This window comes from Plecotus auritus (assembly GCF_963455305.1).
Source record: "Plecotus auritus genome assembly, chromosome: 7".
NCBI lineage: Eukaryota > Metazoa > Chordata > Mammalia > Chiroptera > Vespertilionidae > Plecotus > Plecotus auritus.
Window position 1 is genome coordinate 9587238 of NC_137774.1, and position 18550 is coordinate 9605787.

At 50.9% G+C, this 18550-nt stretch overlaps 1 protein-coding gene across 5 annotated transcripts in view; it reads right to left on the reverse strand.

Annotated features, from left to right (window-relative positions):
• Positions 1-14849: 14849 nt before the first annotated feature.
• The window catches only part of CDK12 (cyclin dependent kinase 12), a 74587-nt gene continuing 70886 nt past the window's right edge, over positions 14850-18550 (reverse strand). For 3 of the 5 annotated variants that reach the window (XR_013961136.1, XR_013961137.1, XR_013961138.1), the window contains exon 18: positions 14851-14989. The gene's annotated coding sequence lies outside the window, so the exon portion shown is untranslated. Of the gene's footprint in view, positions 14990-18550 lie in introns of all 5 variants that reach the window. The other 2 variants (XR_013961135.1, XR_013961139.1) reach the window with 2 other exon arrangements.

Consider the following 18550-nt stretch of genomic DNA (forward strand, 5'->3'; position numbering starts at 1 on the left):
ACCTTCTTGAATGGTCTAAGTAACATGTAAAAATGACTGCTGGCTCAGAGCTCCAGAGCTCATCCCTCTCCAACTTCTCCTCTCTTCCGCCTCACCCCCTTTTCCACCTCCTTCAGTTCAATGCCACTTGCTGGGGTCCAAACAGAAACCAGCTCCATAATATGTAGGCCAGGCCATATAAGCCATGTGAAGAGGGAAGAGCTGACCTCTGATGTGTGGTCCAACTGCCTTCTGGCAATGAGGTGAGAGAAAAGGCTAGAGCTTCAGGCCAGTCCCAGCTCTGCTGGATCACAGCTGTGTAGTCCAGAGAAGTTGGTCAACCTTTCTGAACCTCAGCTTTCCCATCTGTAAAATGGGGCTAACAGCATCTGCCCTACAGCTTTGCACAATTTGGAGATGGCTCAGGGCAAGTACCTGACACAGGGTAGGCATTTAATAGTTTGTACTATTGCCCTAGCCAGTTTGGCTCAGTGGATAGAGCATCAACCTGTGGGCTGAAGGGTCCTGGTTCAATTCCGGTCAAGGGCACATACTGGGTTGCAGGCTCAATCCCCAGTATGGGGCGTGCGGGAGGCAGCCAATCAATGAGTCTCTCTCATCATTGATGTTTCTCTTTCTCTCTATCTTCCCCTCTGAAATCAATATATATATAAAATATATTAAAAATATATAAGTAGTTTGTATTATTATGATGATTATTAACTATTATTATTATTTTGCTAATCCTCACCTGAGGATATTTTTTCCTTTGAATTTTTTTTTTTTTAGAGAGAGAGAGAGTGGGAGGGAGGTAAAGAGAGAGAGAGAAACACTGATGTGAGAGAGACACATTGATTGGTTGCCTTCCACACACACCTGCAACCCAGATGCAGGTCCTAGACCAGGAATCGAACCCACGACCCCTTGGTGTGCTGGCCGATGATGTAACCACTGAGCACACGGGCCAGGACTTACGACTATTATTGCTTAGGCTCCTGGAGGCCCCTTCTTTCATCCCATGGATAAGAGGGGGCCTTTCCCCTGTTACTTTCCATCTGGAACTTTCATCTGGACCAGAGCAGTGGTTTCCTTACTGGCTTCCCTGCCTCCAGCCTCGCTCTGCTCTGACCTCTACACCCTGTCAAAATTCTTTTCCTAAAACTCAATCCAAACCCACCACCCCCTGCTGAAAATGCCTCCAAAATTCTCCCACTTCATACACAGCAAGCATAGCGATAAGAGTTTGGGCTCTGCCCGGCCAGAGTGGCTCAGTGGTCGACCTGTGAATGGTTCGATTCCCGGTCAGGGCACATGCCCAGGTTGCGGGCTCCATCTCCAGTGTTGGGTGTGCAGGAGGCAGCCAATCAATGATTCTCTCTCATCATTGATGTTTCTCTCTCTCCCCTTCTCCCTTCTTCTCTGAAATCAATAAAAATATATTTTTAAAAAAGAGTTTGGGCTCTGGGGTCAGACACGGGTTTGATGCTCAGCTCTATCACTTTCTAGCTGAGTCTTTTAGGTAAGTTCCTTAATATCCCTGAGCCTCCGTTACTCGTCTGAAAAATAGGATAACAGTACCTTCTTTGTGTGGTTATTGTAATGAAGGAAGAAGGCAAGAGCTCTACCTATGAGCACGGCAAGCAAGGCTGTCTGTAGGAGTTAGACGTTACAATTTTTAGAGCAGGACTGTTCGAATGAAGCACCTGGCCTGCCCATCCAACCTTGTTTTCTGCCATCCTCCACATGAACCCTATGTTTTTTGTTTGTTTGTTTTTTATATTTTATTGTTTTTTTACAGAGAAGAGGGAGAGGGAGAGAGAGCTAGAAACATCGATGAGAGAAAAACATCAATCAGCTGCCTCCTGCACCCTGCCCCCCGCAACTGGGGATATGCCCGCAACCAAAGTACATGCCCTTGACCAGAATTGAACCTGGGACCCTTGAGTCCACAGGCCGATGCTCTATTCACTGAGCCAAACCGGTTGGGGCTGAACCCCATGTTTTGACTGTAACAGTGTATCACTCACTATCCCCTATGCTGAGACATTTTTAAAAAATACGTTTTTATTGATTTTTAGAGAGAGAGGAAGGGAGAGGGAGAGAGGAACATTGATGATGGGTCAGCTACTTCCTGCACGCCACCTACTGGGGCTGGAGCCCACAACCTGGGCATGTGCCCTGACAGGATCAAACTGGTAACCTTCTTGGTGTATGGGATCACACCCAATCCATTGAGCCACACGGGCCAGGGCCTGAGATTTGGTGCCTTGGCACAGGCTGTCCTCATGGCCTAGAACAGCGGTCGCCAACCTTTCGGACCTCATGGACCACCGGTTTGCGGCCACTGCTCCAAAGGTTTCCCAGAATGCTCTTTCTCTCCTTGCCCAGTGAAATGGTAAACTCCTCATTCAAGCCTGTCCTGTCCTTGGCGAAACCTTCCCAGACCCCAGAGTGGGGTGGATCACATCCCGGTGTTCCACCATCCCAGCCTTTACCTCTGCTCAGCCTCGGGTTAAAAGCCACAGGCTGAGGCTGCCTGGGTTGGAATTTTAACTCTGCCACTCCCTGTCCAGCTGGGTGACCTCAGGCAACGTACTTCATCTGCTTGTGCCTCAGTTTCCCGATGTGGAAAGTGGGGGTGAAAATAACAGTATCTGTCTGAAAAAGGTGTGAGGAGCACATGAGTCACAGTATGTAAGGGATCGGTTCCCATACCTGGCGCAGGGTAAGTGCCCAGGAAGGGGAAGCGGCCATGACTATTATTCCAGCTTCTCTTCCTTCCAGGGCAGGGCTTAGTTTACCTGTGTGTCTCCCACAGGCTGTGAGCTCGGAGGGTAGAGGCTGGTGCAGAGTGGACATTTGGCACCTCTGCCTGGACGGACAGTCATGGAGATTCTCCTTTACCAAGAGCTTTCTCATTTGTACCTGGTACTAATGCTCTCCCCATTTTATGGATGAAAGCACTGAGACCTGGAGGTAAATGCCTTAGGGCCCTAGTAAGCAAGTAGCAGGGCCAAGGACCCAGCTGACTCCAGTCAACCCCCCTGGGCCTCAATTTCCTCATCTATAAAATGGACTGGTAGCTGTTCTTCCTCTCTCTCAGGTTTGCTGTGTGAATATATGTAAATGTAAGAGAAAGCAGGGGGTGTAGTCCCCCTTATGAATTAGGTAATGCTTTGTCTAAGAACAAGAACTACTCTGGGGGTGATACTGATGAGTAGCTGAGACTCAAACAGCCCCAAAGCCCCAATCAATTCACCCCTCTCCCTAGGGTTTGTCTGGAGCCTGGGGCCAATTCAGCAACCTCCCCCATTTCCTGGGCCCGCTGCCAGCCCCTCCGCCCCTTTCCCCCACCCATTGCCACTGGAAGACAATGGTGGGCAGGCCCAGCCTTTGTGAGAGGGGTCAAGCCAGTTAATCTTGGGCTGGGTTGAGGAGGAGCATGTAGGGGGACCAGGGAAGGGAGAGGGGGCTGCATGTAGGGGACGGAGAGCAGAGGGCCTGTGAGGGTCGGGAGGACATTGGAGGCCAGCGGCCTGAGGAGTAAAAGCTTGAAACATGCTTTGGGGAGCGTTTCCTCTGAATGTAGATTTGAGCTCCTATTAAACTTGCCAAAAATTTGTGTTAGCTAATGGATTCTTAATTCTGTCTAAAATGAGAGAGGGAAAATTATGCCATTCATCTTGTATTGGTTTGAAATTACATCTGACACCTAATCGATCATACTGTGGAACATTAACTCTTTGGAAGAGACCCAACTTTTCCTCTCTCCCTCGCTTTCCAGAGCTCTGGAGCCACCCCCACCCCCTGATTCCTTCTTTTGTATTTCATTAACTAAGCAAAGCTCTGGCTGTCTCTGGGGATGAGGGGTGGGAGTTGGGAAAGGGTTCATTTGAACTGAAGGAGATAGCCAGGACCCCCAATCTTTTGTGGAAGACCAGAGCCCCTGCTTCCAACCTTCAAGTGACCTCCTCTCCCTTCCTGCTTTTTCCTATGCTTCCTGTGACCTGGAAATGCAGAATTAAAGGCATAGGGGTGTGGCATGACCTCAGAGCCACCTTGGGGGCACCAGGGAGGGGCGGGGAGCCAGGCAAGCCGAGCTGGCACCTGGGGCTGGGGCAGGGGCCTTGGCAGGGGGCTCACCTGCGACTTGCCTGGCAGATGGGTGAGGAGGAGGAGGGCAGATGACAATAGATTTGCCTCTGGGGAGCCTGATGAGTTCTGACTGAAAACCCCAACTCCAGACCTGCTTTTCCAGGAGGAGGGCTTTCTGGCAGCAGAGAGAACCCACTGGAGGCAGACAGACCTGGGCTGGGATCCTGGCTTCACTCCTGACAAGCTGTGTGACCTTGGGCAAGTTACATAACACCCCTGAGTCTCAGTTTCCTTCTCTGTCAGAGCAGAATAGATAATAACACTGGCACAAGGCTGAGGTGAAAACTGGATGAGACAATCCAGGTAAAATTGGGACGGAGCCTATCGCAGTCTGCCTGGCACACAGTAGGTACCCAGTAAAGGTGACAGTCACTCCCCTCCCCACTTCTGCAGCTTCTCCCTCTCCTTGCTCCCCCCTTCACCTTCTCTCCCACCTCCAACGCACTGGCCTGTCTCCCAGGGACAGACCTAGGGCTGAGAAGCCACAAGGTCAAATCAGGCCATGAAGGCCAGTCCATGTCTTCTCCTAAAAGGACACCTGAAGGGTTGGGCCTCCAGGGTTTCTGCAGCGCAACCCCTCCCCCCCCCCCCCCCCCCGCCACCGCCCTTCCTGGAGCTCCTATATCTCCTCCAAAAATTGTGGGGTTGTTTCCTACATGGAAAGCTCTCTCAGCAAACTTCTCTCTGCCTGGAAGGTGGGATCTCTTGAGAAAGGGGGGATCTAGGAAGTGAGGTCAGGAGGGGCACTGCAGCTGGGAGGCAGCCACTTGCTTTCAGGGAAAGGTGGTTAGGCTGGCAGTGGGGGCTTGGTCCCTCAACAGCAAGGGAGAGCAAAGGGAACGAGGTGGGTGGGTGAAGGGAGGAGGCAGGGACCCCCACTTCTATTCCGCAGGAGGCACAATGGCTTCTCTCATAAGTTGGCTTTGGGTACTATGGGAAGACAAGGTTCCAGGGTCCTCCAGTTTCATGTGAAAGGGGTCGTCATGGAAGGAAGGTGGATGCAGCTGGCCTCTGGCACAGGACGGCATGGGGAGGGCTGAGGTGCCTCTTTCATGGAAAGCTGGGCAGTCTCTGGGCCCTCCCAGTGTAGATTTCACTCTCCATAAGCACCCACGAATACCTGAATGAATGGATGTGCAGGTGAGGGCTGAGGCTGCTTTAAGTGACCAGTCAAGGTCACACAAGGAATCATTAGCTCCTACCAGGAATCTGCTCCAAGTGCCAAAAATAACCTAAAGTGGCCCCACTGTATCCTTGGCCCTGTGGAGGAACCCCTATGTGCTAAGAGCAATGGGGAAATTTCCTCAGTAGCCTCGTTTTACAGAGCAGGAACCCGGGACTCAGAGAGGGGGTATACTGCCCAGCGACACAGGGTGAGGCAGGGCAGCCAGGGACATTGGCCTCTGGCTCTCCGTCCAGTGCTCTCCTCCACCTGCATCAATCTGAAGGGATCATGACCCAGTCCCAGCAGAGCCTATGCTGTTTCTGGGGAGGGGGCTGGAGTTTAGGGAGTGAGAAGAGCTGCTGAGAGGTTTTCCCTGAAGAGAGAAGAGCAGAGGGGGCTGGGGAGGTTTCTTAACTCCCTCTCCCGCCCCAACACACATACAAACACACAGTGGCAGGAATTTTATTTCCAAATGTCCCTTCTCCGGGGAGCTCACTGTTTCCCAGGAGACGTCTGGTGGAGATGCCCCTTCCTGCCAGCTTCCCTGGCAGCCACTAGGCGGCTGTGGCTCCCGCTTCTGCCTAGAGCAGCCACAGCGAGGGTCCCATGTGATTTGTATAAATAGGAAGTGAAGCCCAGGCCTGCAGGTGCTGATGGTGGAGCAGGTTAGCCAGGCGTGGGTGGGCAGCCAGGCCAGTAGGTAGGCTGAGGAAGCCACTCACAGGGCCACATTTGTCAAGGTCATGATGTGCCTCGATACATGTGCTGACCTCCCTTTGGTCACCAGAGAAAAAAATTCCTCCCTGACACCCGCCCCCCCCCGCCACTCAACTGGTAATGTTTTTTTTTTTTTTTAAATATATTTTATTGATTTTTTACAGAGAGGAAGGGATAGGGAGAGAAAGATAGAAATATTGATGAGAGAGAAACATCAATCAGCTGCCTCCTGCACACCTCCCACTGGGGATGTGCCCGCAACCAAGGTACATGCCCTTGACTGGAATCGAACATGGGACCTTTGAGTCCGCAGGCCGATGCTCTATCCACTGAGCAAAACCGGCTAGGGCAACTGGTAATGTTTTTAAAAAATATATTTTTATTGATTTCAGAGAGGGAGGGAGAGGGAGAGAAAGATAGAAATATCAACGATGCCTCCTACACACCCCCTACTGGGGATCAAGCCCACAACCCGGAATCAAACCCGGGACCTTTCAGTCCACAGGCTGACGCTCTATCCACTTAGCCAAACCGGCCAGGACAACTGGTAATGTTTTTTTATTGTGTTTTTACGTTGAATATAAAAGTAACACATAATTGTATTAAAAATAAATAATTCTAACAAAATGAAATGAAGAGAAGCTCCAGACTAAAATTTATAATCTTTTCCCCCAGGAAAGCAATTAGCCTCTGGCTGAAGAGTCCAGGGCAAGAGTCTGCTATGTTTAAGAAAAAGGGGGAAAGCATTATAACACTGGAATGTTCTAGAATCTGGAAGGTCCTCCAGCAGCAAATACCCTTGTATTGAAGAGGCTGACATGTGTGTCTATTTCCCCCCCCCCCCCCACGCCCTCCGCAGAGGATCTGTGGTTTCAGAGTGCAGTTCTTCCCACCCACTCTGGCTCCTGCACTCCCACCTGCTGGGCGCACTGTGCTGCCCCAGTGCTGTCACCCAGGAATACTAGTTGGAAGAATAAATCAATTAACTCAGATGAGGAAACAGACCTAGAAATAGACACTTAGTTGCCTGAGTGACCCAGATCATGTTCACAAACAAGATTGCCACAGGTCTGGAAAAACTGGCCTCAAATTCTCCACCGGCTCCCTCTTTCCCAGAACTGACAGGAGCGAAAGGTTGGAGTTAGCCAAAAGGGCCAAGTTTGTATAGGACATTTCCCAGATCCGACCCTTGAACAGGACAGAGGCATTAGAGGGAGACGGTCAGGGCTTACAGCAAGGAAGGCCTCACAGAGAGCCAGAGAGACAGGAGTGGTGGAGAGCCTGATGTGAACTGAGAAATTAAATCCATGCCATGCCAATGAGGTGGGCATCAGTTTTGCCCCTCTACGCTGACAAGGAAGCAGCTGTGGCTGGAAGGTTCCATGTCATCTTCTACTCAAAGGGATTTAGGCATATGGAGGAAAGTTACCTCCTTCAAGGAGAGAGGAGGGTACCCAACACAGCAGCAGAGATAGAAGCCTGCTTCTCACCCCCCTTTCTCCTTTTTGCCAGATAACTTAGGTAGGGCCCTGCCATCTTTATCCCATTTAGCCATTGACAACTGTCAGAGGTCATAACCCCATTTTGCAAGTGAGTAAACCAAGGCTAAGAATAGTAAAGGGACTTGTCCAGGTCAGAAATCAAGTGGCAGAACTAGGAAGAGGATCCCAGGTTCCCAGATGCTCTTTCCACTGAGGCCTCACATCAGTGTTTGGTTTCCTGGGGGCGGGGGGGTGGGGGGGACACGATTTTGTGGCCAGACCACACCCCCTGCTAGATTTGGGACCAGGTTCTTTAACCACAGAGGCCTCTGGTCTTCCTTTAAGTTCAGCTCCTTGCTGTGTCCTGTTGTTTTGGCAGACCCTGTCCCTGCTTCCCCTGAGAACTGTACTTAAGGCAACCTGGGAGGCATGTGATAAGACATGTGCCATAGGGCCTTGGCCCACGTGATCAATGTTCCTCTAAGATGTCACCTTTCCCGTTTGGCAAAGGCTTATTCTCCCGAAGTTCTAAGTTCTCAGTCTATTACTGTGCTCTATTCACAAGCCTCCCATATCCTCCTGGGAAAGGCCCAAAGCATTTGCAGAGGGCAGGCCCCGAGACAGAAACCACGCCGCATTTGTGGCCCAGGGCTGGCACCTTGGTCCCCAACACTAAGCCCCAGACAGTTCCGCTCCTTCTTGGCGCTCTCCCTGCCCATTGGGTTTGGGGCGGGGGGTGGGGGTGGGGGGAACAAAGTCCGGCCTGGCCCTCCCACCTTGCCTGGCCCAGACGCCAGCAGCAGAACACCCAGGGCAGGCAGCCCAAAGAGCGAAAAGCGGCTGGGAGCGAGGGCCCAGAAAGGGGCCCGCAGATGCCGCCTCTTCCCCCCTTCCTTGGCCGGGGCCCCCACGGTGTCCGGGAGCAGGAGGAATCAATCAGGATAATGAAGCCGCAGCCTGCCACGCACCGCGGGGGCACTGAGGAGTCGGGGCCGGTGCCAAGTCCGCCAGACGGTTCGGAAGAGCGGAGCCCGGCGCGGCCCGACGGCGGCGGTGGCGGGCGGCAGCGGCGGAAGCGAGGAGCCGGTACGCCGAAGCCCGACGCAGCTCCGAGCAGGCCCCTGACAACCGCGCCTTGGCAACCGGGACGCCCAAGAGGAATCTTAAAGCTGCAGAACATCCTTTCCTCGCCGCCAACTCCTGGAGCCCAGGGGAAAGGGGTCCTGCCCAAAAGGGTGGGTGGGTGGGAAGGAGTCAGGCTCTGTGCCTCCTGTAACTTGCGGGTCCGACTGATGCCCTCACTTGTTTATTTGTCAAGTGTAGATCGAGCCTACAATCCTACGTGCCCAAGTGCGGGTTAGACAATGGGGAGGAGAAGGAGCGGTGATTAAAAAATGAACAAGGTCCTGCCAAGAGGAGTTCACAGTCTAGCGCGCAAGGCGGACCAGACTGGCTGAGGTGAGCAAAGCCCTGTGTTACCCGGTATAAAGGGGCTTCGGCTGGAGGGCTGAGGGGCTGTTACAAAATATCCCCGCAGCACCTCCCTTGCTCCAGGTGAGTTAGACCAGTGGTCGGCAAACTGCGGCTCTTGAGCCACATGCGGCTCTTTGGCCCCTTGAGTGTGGCTCTTGCACAAAATACCACGTGCGGGCACGCACATACAGTGCGATTGAAACTTCATGGCCCATGCGCAGAAGTCGGTTTTTGGCTCTCAAAAGAAATTTCAATCATTGTACTGTTGATATTTGGCTCTGTTGACTAATGAGTTTGCCGACCACTGAGTTAGACGCTTCTTTCCTGGACTGTTATTATCCCAACAGCCCTGTGAGATGGGTATTATAATTATCATCGTTATTGATCCCATTTTAAAGATGAAGAATTAGAAGCCCAGAGAGGTGAAGGTACTTAGCCAAAATCTCGTTTTATGGTTTGGACAGTCTTGGACAATCTGATTCTGGCCAGCCTTCATTACAGCATGATGTCTGGAAGGTCCGACTTCAGTGAGGACTTCCCAACACAAACTGTGTAAGAAGCGAGGAGAAAGGGTAGCTAAGGGAAGAGATGGCTAATTTTCCCTTCTGCTGCCCACTACCCTGCCCCTGTCCGCCCTGCCCTGTGGGTCTCTATATGGACGGAGGGGTAACAGAGGTGACCCCAGAGACCCCTCTGGTTCTGTGATGTATCTTTTGCCTGAAGTCCAGGCACTGTGCCACCCTCCGGGCAGCAGTAGTTGCATGGAGCTACAAACTGGGGGCGATTCCAGGCTCCTTAAACAAGGGGTCGGAGGTGGTGGGGGAGGTTTAGGGGTGGTGGTAAGAGGGCTTTGGCAAAAGAAAGCTTGAGTCAATACCAGCAGGAGGCTGGGCCTCATCTTTCCTTCCCTTGTCCACCTCTCTTTCTGTTTCTGCACATTCACTCAGGTCAGAAATTTGAGCCAGAGCCTGGGGTAGGCTTGCAGGCTTTTGGTGAGGCAACAATCATGCTGGCTTTGGAGTCAAGCCCATCTGGTTTCAAATCCTGGCTCTGTCACTTACCAGCTAAGTGAGCTTGAACAGGTGACTCAGTCTCCCTGAGCCTCATTCAGTTTCCTCATCTGTAAAGTGGAGGCATTATTATCTACCTTTCAGGGTTATTGGGAGACTTAAATGCAGTGAGAAAAATGTAAAATGTATGTATGGTGTCTGGCACATGGTAGATGCTTATCAAGTGGAAGATGCTTAACAAACTTAAAGGTGCCTTTGCTTATTTTGGTAGTCTAATGATGGCTCCCAAAGATATGTCTACATCCTAATCCCCAGAACCTGTGAATGTTACCTTATCTTGGAAAAGGGTTTTTGCAGATGTGATTAAGCTAAGAATCTTGGGATGAGAGGTTACTTTGCCTGGATCATCTGGCTGGGCTCTAAATGCCACCACAAGTGTTCTTGTAAGAGAGATGCAGAGGGACATTATACACACACAGAAGAGTAGCAGGAGGAGTGAAGACAGAGGCAGAAATTGAGGTGATGCAACTGCAAGCAAAGGATGCCAGCAGCCCCTACAAGCTGAAAGAACGGATTCTCCCTTAGAACCTCCAGAGAGAGCATGCAGAGTCTTGATTTTGGTGCAGTGAAACTGATGTTGGACTACCTTCCTCCAGAAATGTGAGAATAGATTTGTTGTTTTAAGACACCAAGGTTGTGGTGATTTATTACAGCAGCCTTAGGAAATGAATACACTTACATTGGAGATTTTGTCTTTTTATTATTGTTATTATTGATCTGAGAGAGAGGGAAGGAGCGGGGCGGGGGGAGAGAAAGAGGGAGAGATTTGTTGTTCCACTCATTTATGCATTCATTGGTTGACTCTTGTATGTGCCCTGACTGGGGATCAAACCCGCAACCTTGGTGTATCAGGATGATGCTCTAACCAACAGAACTACCAGGCCAGGGTGGAGATTCCATCTTGAACAAAACCTAGTACCTGCTCTTTAGGAATTCACACTCTAGTGGGAAATAATACAAGGAAACAATACATAGGAATGTCCAAAAGGTGGAAGGGTACATAGGTAAGGCTGCTGGAGTTAGAGAAGAAGTTAGCCAGGTAAGGGACTAAAGCAGGAAGGATATTCCAAGCAGTGGAAATAGTGTGGGTAAAGGCATTCAGTAGGAGAGCACATGGCCTTCAGAAAACTGTTCACATGTTTGCAATGGCAGGTGCATTGGGATGTGGGGGGTATCATGACAGAACTGCCGAGATGGACAGCAGGGGCAAGAGAGCTAAGTAGTTTCCAGCCCAGAATGGAATTAATTCCTCTGGCTGGGACCCTGATCAGAGAACCCTAGACTGTCAGTACTGGATAGAAGCCTTGGAGTCCATCCACTCCATCTCACACGTAGGGAAATTGAGGCCTATAGAAAGTGAGTCCATCCAGCAAAGAAGCTACAACCCGATGGCTGCACCATGGCCTCTATGTTGAGCCTGAGTATCCCATGTCTGAGGGTCTCAGAGAAACTGCTTGGTGGTCCCTCTGTAGCCTACTTCCAAAAAGCACAGACCCTGTGGTCTCTAAACAAAGAGGGGGGTTATTTGCATATTATTTACATGTTGCTAATTAGATGAGAGGCAGATTCACTCAGCCCCTTCACTTCATGTCTCCATCCCCACCTGCCATCCTATCTCACTGCCATTGAGTTCTTCCTCATCCATCTCTTGACCTCAGGAACTTCTCCCATAATTCTAGCCCGTCTTACTCCTCAAGGCCCCTTACCTAGTCCCAGCTCAACCCTACTGTATTAACTGTTTGGTCCTGCCTGGAAAAGTAACTGTGTGGAGGATCTTGGAACAGGTTACAGTAGAAAGGAAGATGATGGGCTTTCTAGCTTGAGGTTTACTCTGGAAATGGGGAGCAGGGAGCTCTCCCTGCAGCCCAGGGGCCATCTGAATGGGGTTATGGAGTGGGGGAGGAAGGTGCTCCTTGGGGATCTGGTGGGCAGCTGCCAGCTGCATGCCCCAGGCCTGCCCTAAGCCTCTTGGCTGGCAGCCACACCAGCCCATAAAGGAGCTGGCTCCTTCTTTGAGGGAGGAGGAATCCTGGGGAAGGTCAGGGAGCATCCTTTGGCAGCCTTACATTGGTGAGGTTGAGGTTGCCATGCAAGTTATTGTGGATCCTCCAATGCGATGGCTGAGGGTCCATCCAGATTCTTGGGGCTGTCATCAACCCAGCCCAGAAAATTGTGAGGCACTGTGCTAAACTAAGCATTGTCTCCTGAGGGTAGGCACTCAATATGTTTTCTTCTTTTTTTTTAATCCTTACCTGAGGATATTTTTTTCCATTGATTTTTAGAGAGAGTGGAACGGACAGAGGGGAGGAGAGAGAGGAAGGGAGAAAGGGAGAAAAGGAAAGAGAAACAGACAGACATCGATTGCTTGCCTCCTGCATGTGCCCCGACAGGGCCAAGGATCGAAACTGCAACCGAAGTACGTGCCCTTGACAAGGAATCAAACCCTCCACCCTTCGGTCCACGGGATGACGCTCTAACCACTGAGCAACCAGCCAGGGCACAATATATGTGTGTTTTGTATAATAAGGGGCCATCTGTTTCCTGGAGACAGGTAAAGAGGAAAGGGGGTCACAGACAGGTACAGCTTCTGCCTCTCTCACCTCCCATTAGCCCATTCTTCCCTCTGAAAGCAAGGCGACCTCTCCCAGATGAGAGGTCGGAGCCTGTCATCTGATGGCCACCAGAGAAGGCACCATATTGTAGCCACAACAATGCACAAAGTGCGTTTCAGTGCCCCAGAGTTGCTGTGGGGTTCTGTCACCACCATGGCGGACTCAAGGTAGGTGCCAGGAGCTTGGAATGTTAGTGCATTAGGATTTATGGGAAAATCTGGAACACAGCTCAGGCTAGCAACTTACAGAAACCAGCTTGCTCCGGTTAGGACAGGGGCCTGGATATGGGAAGAAAGACTGCCCTGCATATATGAATAATTTCTCTGCATACATAGGTGATGTGTGGGCTGTGTGTAGATGTGCTACAGGATGCCTCAGCAAACATCCTGACCTGCATGAATAGCTGTGTGCACATATCCCAGTCCACACAACTGCATGTTGCACATGAGTGTCTTCATGGAATTCCACCTTCCCTCTTCTCTGCTCTGGGCCTTCTCTTCTTGTTTCCTGGTAAAATGGGAAGTGGGGTAGGCACATCAGGTTCACCATCCCCAGCTCTACTCCCTTGTGTAGAGAGTCCCTGCCTCCATTTTCCCATGATAGCAAGCAGTGGATCCCTCCTTGGTCCTGAGTCAGGGAATCTCAGCCCATTACTGGCCTAGAGGACTCCATCTTGTACCAACTCTTTCTTGCCCTAGTGTGTCCCATGCCACTCCCTCATCTAATGTCCAAGTCAAGGGGAGCAGAGGGGAGAAAGTAGGATGATTCTATGGGAGTGGGAATAGGAAGGGTGGATCAGATACTGTTCAATTTTGCCTGGGTCCCTCAGGAGCACTGCTGCTCATTTAAAATTCCGATTTAAAACTGAGCGTCTCTTTAAATTTCCACATTAGCATGCCGCCCTGATGCCAGGCCAAGATGTTGGGATGGATTTGGCAGGAACGCCTCTAACAGCAGCAAGCAGCAGCATTTGCCAGCAATAAAACAACGCATGAATAAAAGAAGGCTGGCTTGGCAGCAGCAGCAGCAGCACAGGTAGCTGGGTGAGCCCAGGAGGGGCCCACATATTTGGGGGCTCAAAGGCATGAAGGCCTGTGCAGGAGCATGTATGAGTATAGGCCTCTGTGGCTGTCTTGGCCCTCACCCTCAATCTGTGCCTGCAGTGGAATCTGGGGTGAGGGCCCGGGCAGGATGGAGGTTTCTCTCCTATGCCTGTCTCATCTCCTTCCCTGAAGAATTATCATCTTTGAGGAGACAGATGTTGTCTTTGATGAGGACACAAGGACTTGGCCCACAGCCTGAGTTGACCTACTTCATTAGGGGCCCAGAGAACAGGTAGGGTCAGAGAGAGAAACACTGTCTGGAGTGGATTCTAGATCTATGACCCCAGATACCTGAGTGCTGAGAGGCACTGTCAGGATAAGGGCACTGGATGAGAGGCAGCTGTGAGAACTAGATATTAGTGCTCAACTGGGTGGAAGAGATGTTCTGGGCTGGGCATTGGCTAGAACAGGGAGTGGCCAGGGAGAGCAAGGGGCTGGCCTCACTTTAATTTTGAGGTCAGACAGCAAGGACAGCAGAAAGGTGCAGATGAAGGCCTGGGCTGAAGGCTGGCCACTTCCCAGACAAATCCACTCCCTGCTTCCGAGGGTCTAGAGAGTGTAGCCCCAAAGGACTTGAGGCTGCTGGGTCCTGTGTTCCTCTGCTCCAGTCCCTTGCAGAGGCTTGTCACCAGCCCTGTCAACGAACAAGCAGCTTGGCCGGCTTTACCATCTATCCCTCCCACTTGTTCAAACCAACCCCTTCCCTGAAGTCCAGGGGAAGAGGACAGAAGCAAACAGAGGGGTGGCAGAGGGGTCTCTGCCATCTCAGCTAAGGTAGAAAAGAGGGACAACTTTCTCCGATAGAACTCCTCCCTTCCAGCTCACGAGGGATTTCAGGCCCCAATATGGGGAGAAGTTGATGGGATTTTGAATTCTCTCAATCCCTGGAGAAGTCAGAGAACAGGCGGGCAGGGCCAGGTATTAGGAGGGCAGAGGCCCCATACCATACCTTGGAACTGGGACTAGTCCTGTCCTGATGGCTTTTTACCAGAATGAGATGACCTGCAGGCACCCTGTTCCCTGGTGCACACATTGGGGGTGAGTTAGCTCTGGAGTGAGAGAGTGGCTAAGAAGTTGAGTTTAGGACAGAGAGATAGATATCATTTTGTCATTTATTCATTCATTCAACAAATATTTACCAAACAGCTGCTTTATGCCAGGCACTGTACTGGGCAATGGGAGCACACCGGTGAACACAGACAGACGTGGTCATTGTCCTCGTGGAACTATCCATCTGGTGGGGGAAATAGGATCATTATTCAAATGGCTGCACAAATAAGTGTGAAATAACTGTGCTAAGTGCTCTGAAAGGATATATAGTACCATGAAAGTATACAGTCGGGGACTTGGCTGAGTCTAAGGAGTTAAGGATGAGCTTGCAAAGGAGACAGAGAAAGAGCAGCCAGAGTGGTAGGAGTATTAGCAGTGACATCATAGAATCAGCGGAGGAGGTGGTCAACTCTGCCAAGAGATGCTGAGAGCTCATGAGACACCTATTCATCCTGACTCCTCACTTGCTAGTTGTGACTACAGGTATGGAAAGACTCTGGCATCATGCCCGGCTCACAGTTGGTGCTCTGTAATGTTATTTCTCTTTCTCCCCCTCCCCAAGCTAAGCCTCCCTTCAGGGACCCCAGATTTTTGGAACAAAGGAGTTGCTGAGGCTCGGCCTTCTCTGTCAACTCAGGCCCCAAACCCCAGCCATCAGTCCTCAGTGAGAGACTCTGGGCCTTTCCCTGCCTCTTCACATTAGTCCCTTCACATGGAGCCCTACCATTCCCAAACCTAATTCCTCCTTTGCATTGGTCTTCCACGAAGAGGGGCTGGGGTCTAGGTCTTAGAAAGATTTCATTCTGGCCTTACTTCTGGGGCTGAGTCTGAGAAGTAAGCGAGTTGGAATCCTCAGGAGCTCCCAAAGTTGCCTGGGGTGAATCTGAGTGTCTTAGGTAGGGAAAGGGGGAGTAGTGGGAGATGGGGAGGCGGGCTGCCCACCCAAGGCGGCGTAGAGCCCAGAGCCTTTTCCATCGCAGACACCCCATCTGTCTCACACAGAAGGCTGGGTTGGAGGAGGTGCTGAGAAGGGGGGTATGAAGGGTGAAACTGTACAGTCTGTGAGCTAGCATGAATGCAGTGAAGGTGCTGACCCAGAAGGATGGAGGGTTCAGGGTGGGGTATCGGCAGGGCTACTGAAGACTAGTGGTCAGAGTTTGGGACTGGAGGTGGGGAAGATGATGGGGACACTGTGTGCTACTCTCCCTAGACAGCTTTGTGTTTGATTTTGATATATAGCTCCCCACCCCACCAACTGGAGGGCAAATAATCATACCCTTCTGGCCAAAAAACTAATGGCATTCCTAAACCTAGGGCAAGGCTGGATTCATGATGCCTTCCTCTTCCCAGCAGTCAAACCTTTTTCAGACCTTAAAATAATATTTTAGTTAAATATGACAGTTTTCAGAGTGTTTCCTTTTACATATTACTTTAAACTTATCTCACTAAAATCCACTATTATAATTTATTATTTTTGTTGTTGTTAATCCTCACCTGAGGATATTTTTTCCATTGATTTTTTTTAAAAAATATATTTTTTTGATTTCAGAGAGAGGAAGGGAAAAGGAGAGATAAAAACATCGATGAGAAACATCACATCAATCAGCTGCTTTTGCACGCCCCCTACCGAGGATCTAGCTGGCAACCCAGGTATGTGCCCTGACTGGGAATCAAACCAGCAACCTCCTGGTGCCTGGGACAATGCTCAACCAAATGAGCCACACCAGCTGGGCTCCAATGATTTTTAGAGAGAGTGAAAGGGAGGGAGGGAGGAGGGAGGGGGGGAGAGAAACATCAATGTGAGAGAGTCATGTCGATTGGTTGCCTCCTACATGCGCCTGACCAGGGCTGGGGATCAAACCTGCAACCGAGGTGCATGCCCTTGACCAGGAATCGAACCCAAGGCCCTTCTGTCCATGGGCCGACACTTTAATGACTGAACATACTGGCCAGGGCTATTATTATTATTGATCTGCTGATGAATCAACAAAGGATAGAATAATAACCAGGATCACAGGAGAATAAGAAGAGGGGGCTCAGATTCAGGTTTCCTGACTGACTGGAAAACTTTGGGAGATACCCAGGCCTTGTTGGACATACACTGACACAGCCCCCTTCCTGGATACCAACATACAAACACTAGGAAACTAGACATTCTCAGAGGGACAGGCCTCCCACATACAGAAATATGAGAGGAAGTTTAGGAAGGAGGGGCAGGCCAGGGTGTGGGGAGTGGAAAAGGCCAACTAGGAAGCAGCTGTTAGGGTCTACTCCAGGTCCTGAACAGACCCTTGGGAATCCCTGTGGACATCCCCTCCCCACATTCCAAGTTCTAAATACGCCCCCCCCTCACCTACACTTAAAAAAAAAAAAAGATTCCACTGCTTCCCTATCTACTCCTGTGTTTTCTCCCAGTCTTCCTGTTTGGAAGTTCTTCCTCAGGTATAACTTCAGGATGCAGCTTACTCCCTCTAAAACAGGTGCCAAGGGAACCCAAGACAGGGCTTTGGTTATTAAATATAAATAGACAGGGAAGGGAAACTGAATATAGAGACATATTATATCTCTCAGTCCCTGCAAGTTATTAGGAAGAAGGCACTAGTGGTTGCTAAGCAACAGGTCTCCATAGAGGACAAGGCACTGAGGAAAAGCCTCCTTTGACTGAATTTTGGGGTGAGAGGGCAGGGAAGGTGAAAGTCAAAGGGCTGTGGTCTGGCAGGCAGGCTGCTGGGAATGGTTGGTTTGTCCTCCAAGATTCCCCAGGCCTTAGCAAACCCCGCCTTTACAGCCTTCAGGATTGGTGGAAGGAGGAAGGCCTCAGGCAGCCCTCCCTTCCTGCCAGGAGGAGGGAACCTGGTTTCCATAGCAACCCAGAAACAATCCTGGCCTTGTTTTGCTTATGACTTCTCTGTAGCCCTCTCATGGAGCACTATCAAGGACCTCTTTCTCTGACCTCCAACTTGATTTGAGGGGGAGGGCCCACAGAAAGGTTAGAGGAGGGGATGCCACCAGGCTGGTCTTACTTCGCCCTAATGTAACCTGTTAAGACTAAAGGGGCAGTGGCTTTTCAGGTTAAAGGGCTTCCAGCTGCCCTCTGACCTCTCATCTTCCCAGGGGCTGCAAAAAGCAGGGCCAAATGGTGGCATGGGATGCAAATTCTGGTCCAGGCTTGCTTTCTAAAGGGCTAGTACAGACTGGGGCTGGAGGTCAGGAGAGAATGAGGGAGTAGAATCGTTTGTGCCCCTTGGCCACCCAGACCCCCATCCTCCTTGACCTGAAGTCCATTGTTGTCAAGACCAGAGAATGGAGATATAGAACATTAACGTATGTCAAGTATAAGTGAGTGGCACCGAGGGGCATAATCTGTTTTTCTAATATGACCACAAGCAGAGTGTTAGAAGAATTAGGCCGACAGCTGCTGGTCTCCCCACAACCACCACCACCCCGCCCTTTCTACACCACCCCTCCTTGCTCTCCCTCTCCCTTCCTCCTCGGCATTTGCACACACCAATGGCAGCGGAGCCCTGCTCGAGATTTCTCTTAATCTTCCTCCGCCATCCTGCGCTCTTTCCGCAGGCGGTGCTGCGAAGCCGGCAGAGCCCCGCGTCACACCTTACTGCTCTCTGAGATTGCTCCACAGAGAGCTCAAGGAGATGGCAATTCGGTGCTGATGCCGGCTGGCAGCAGTTGCAAGAAGGGAAGGAGGAGAGAAAGGGAGGAGGGGAGGGGAGAAAAAGTTGGCACA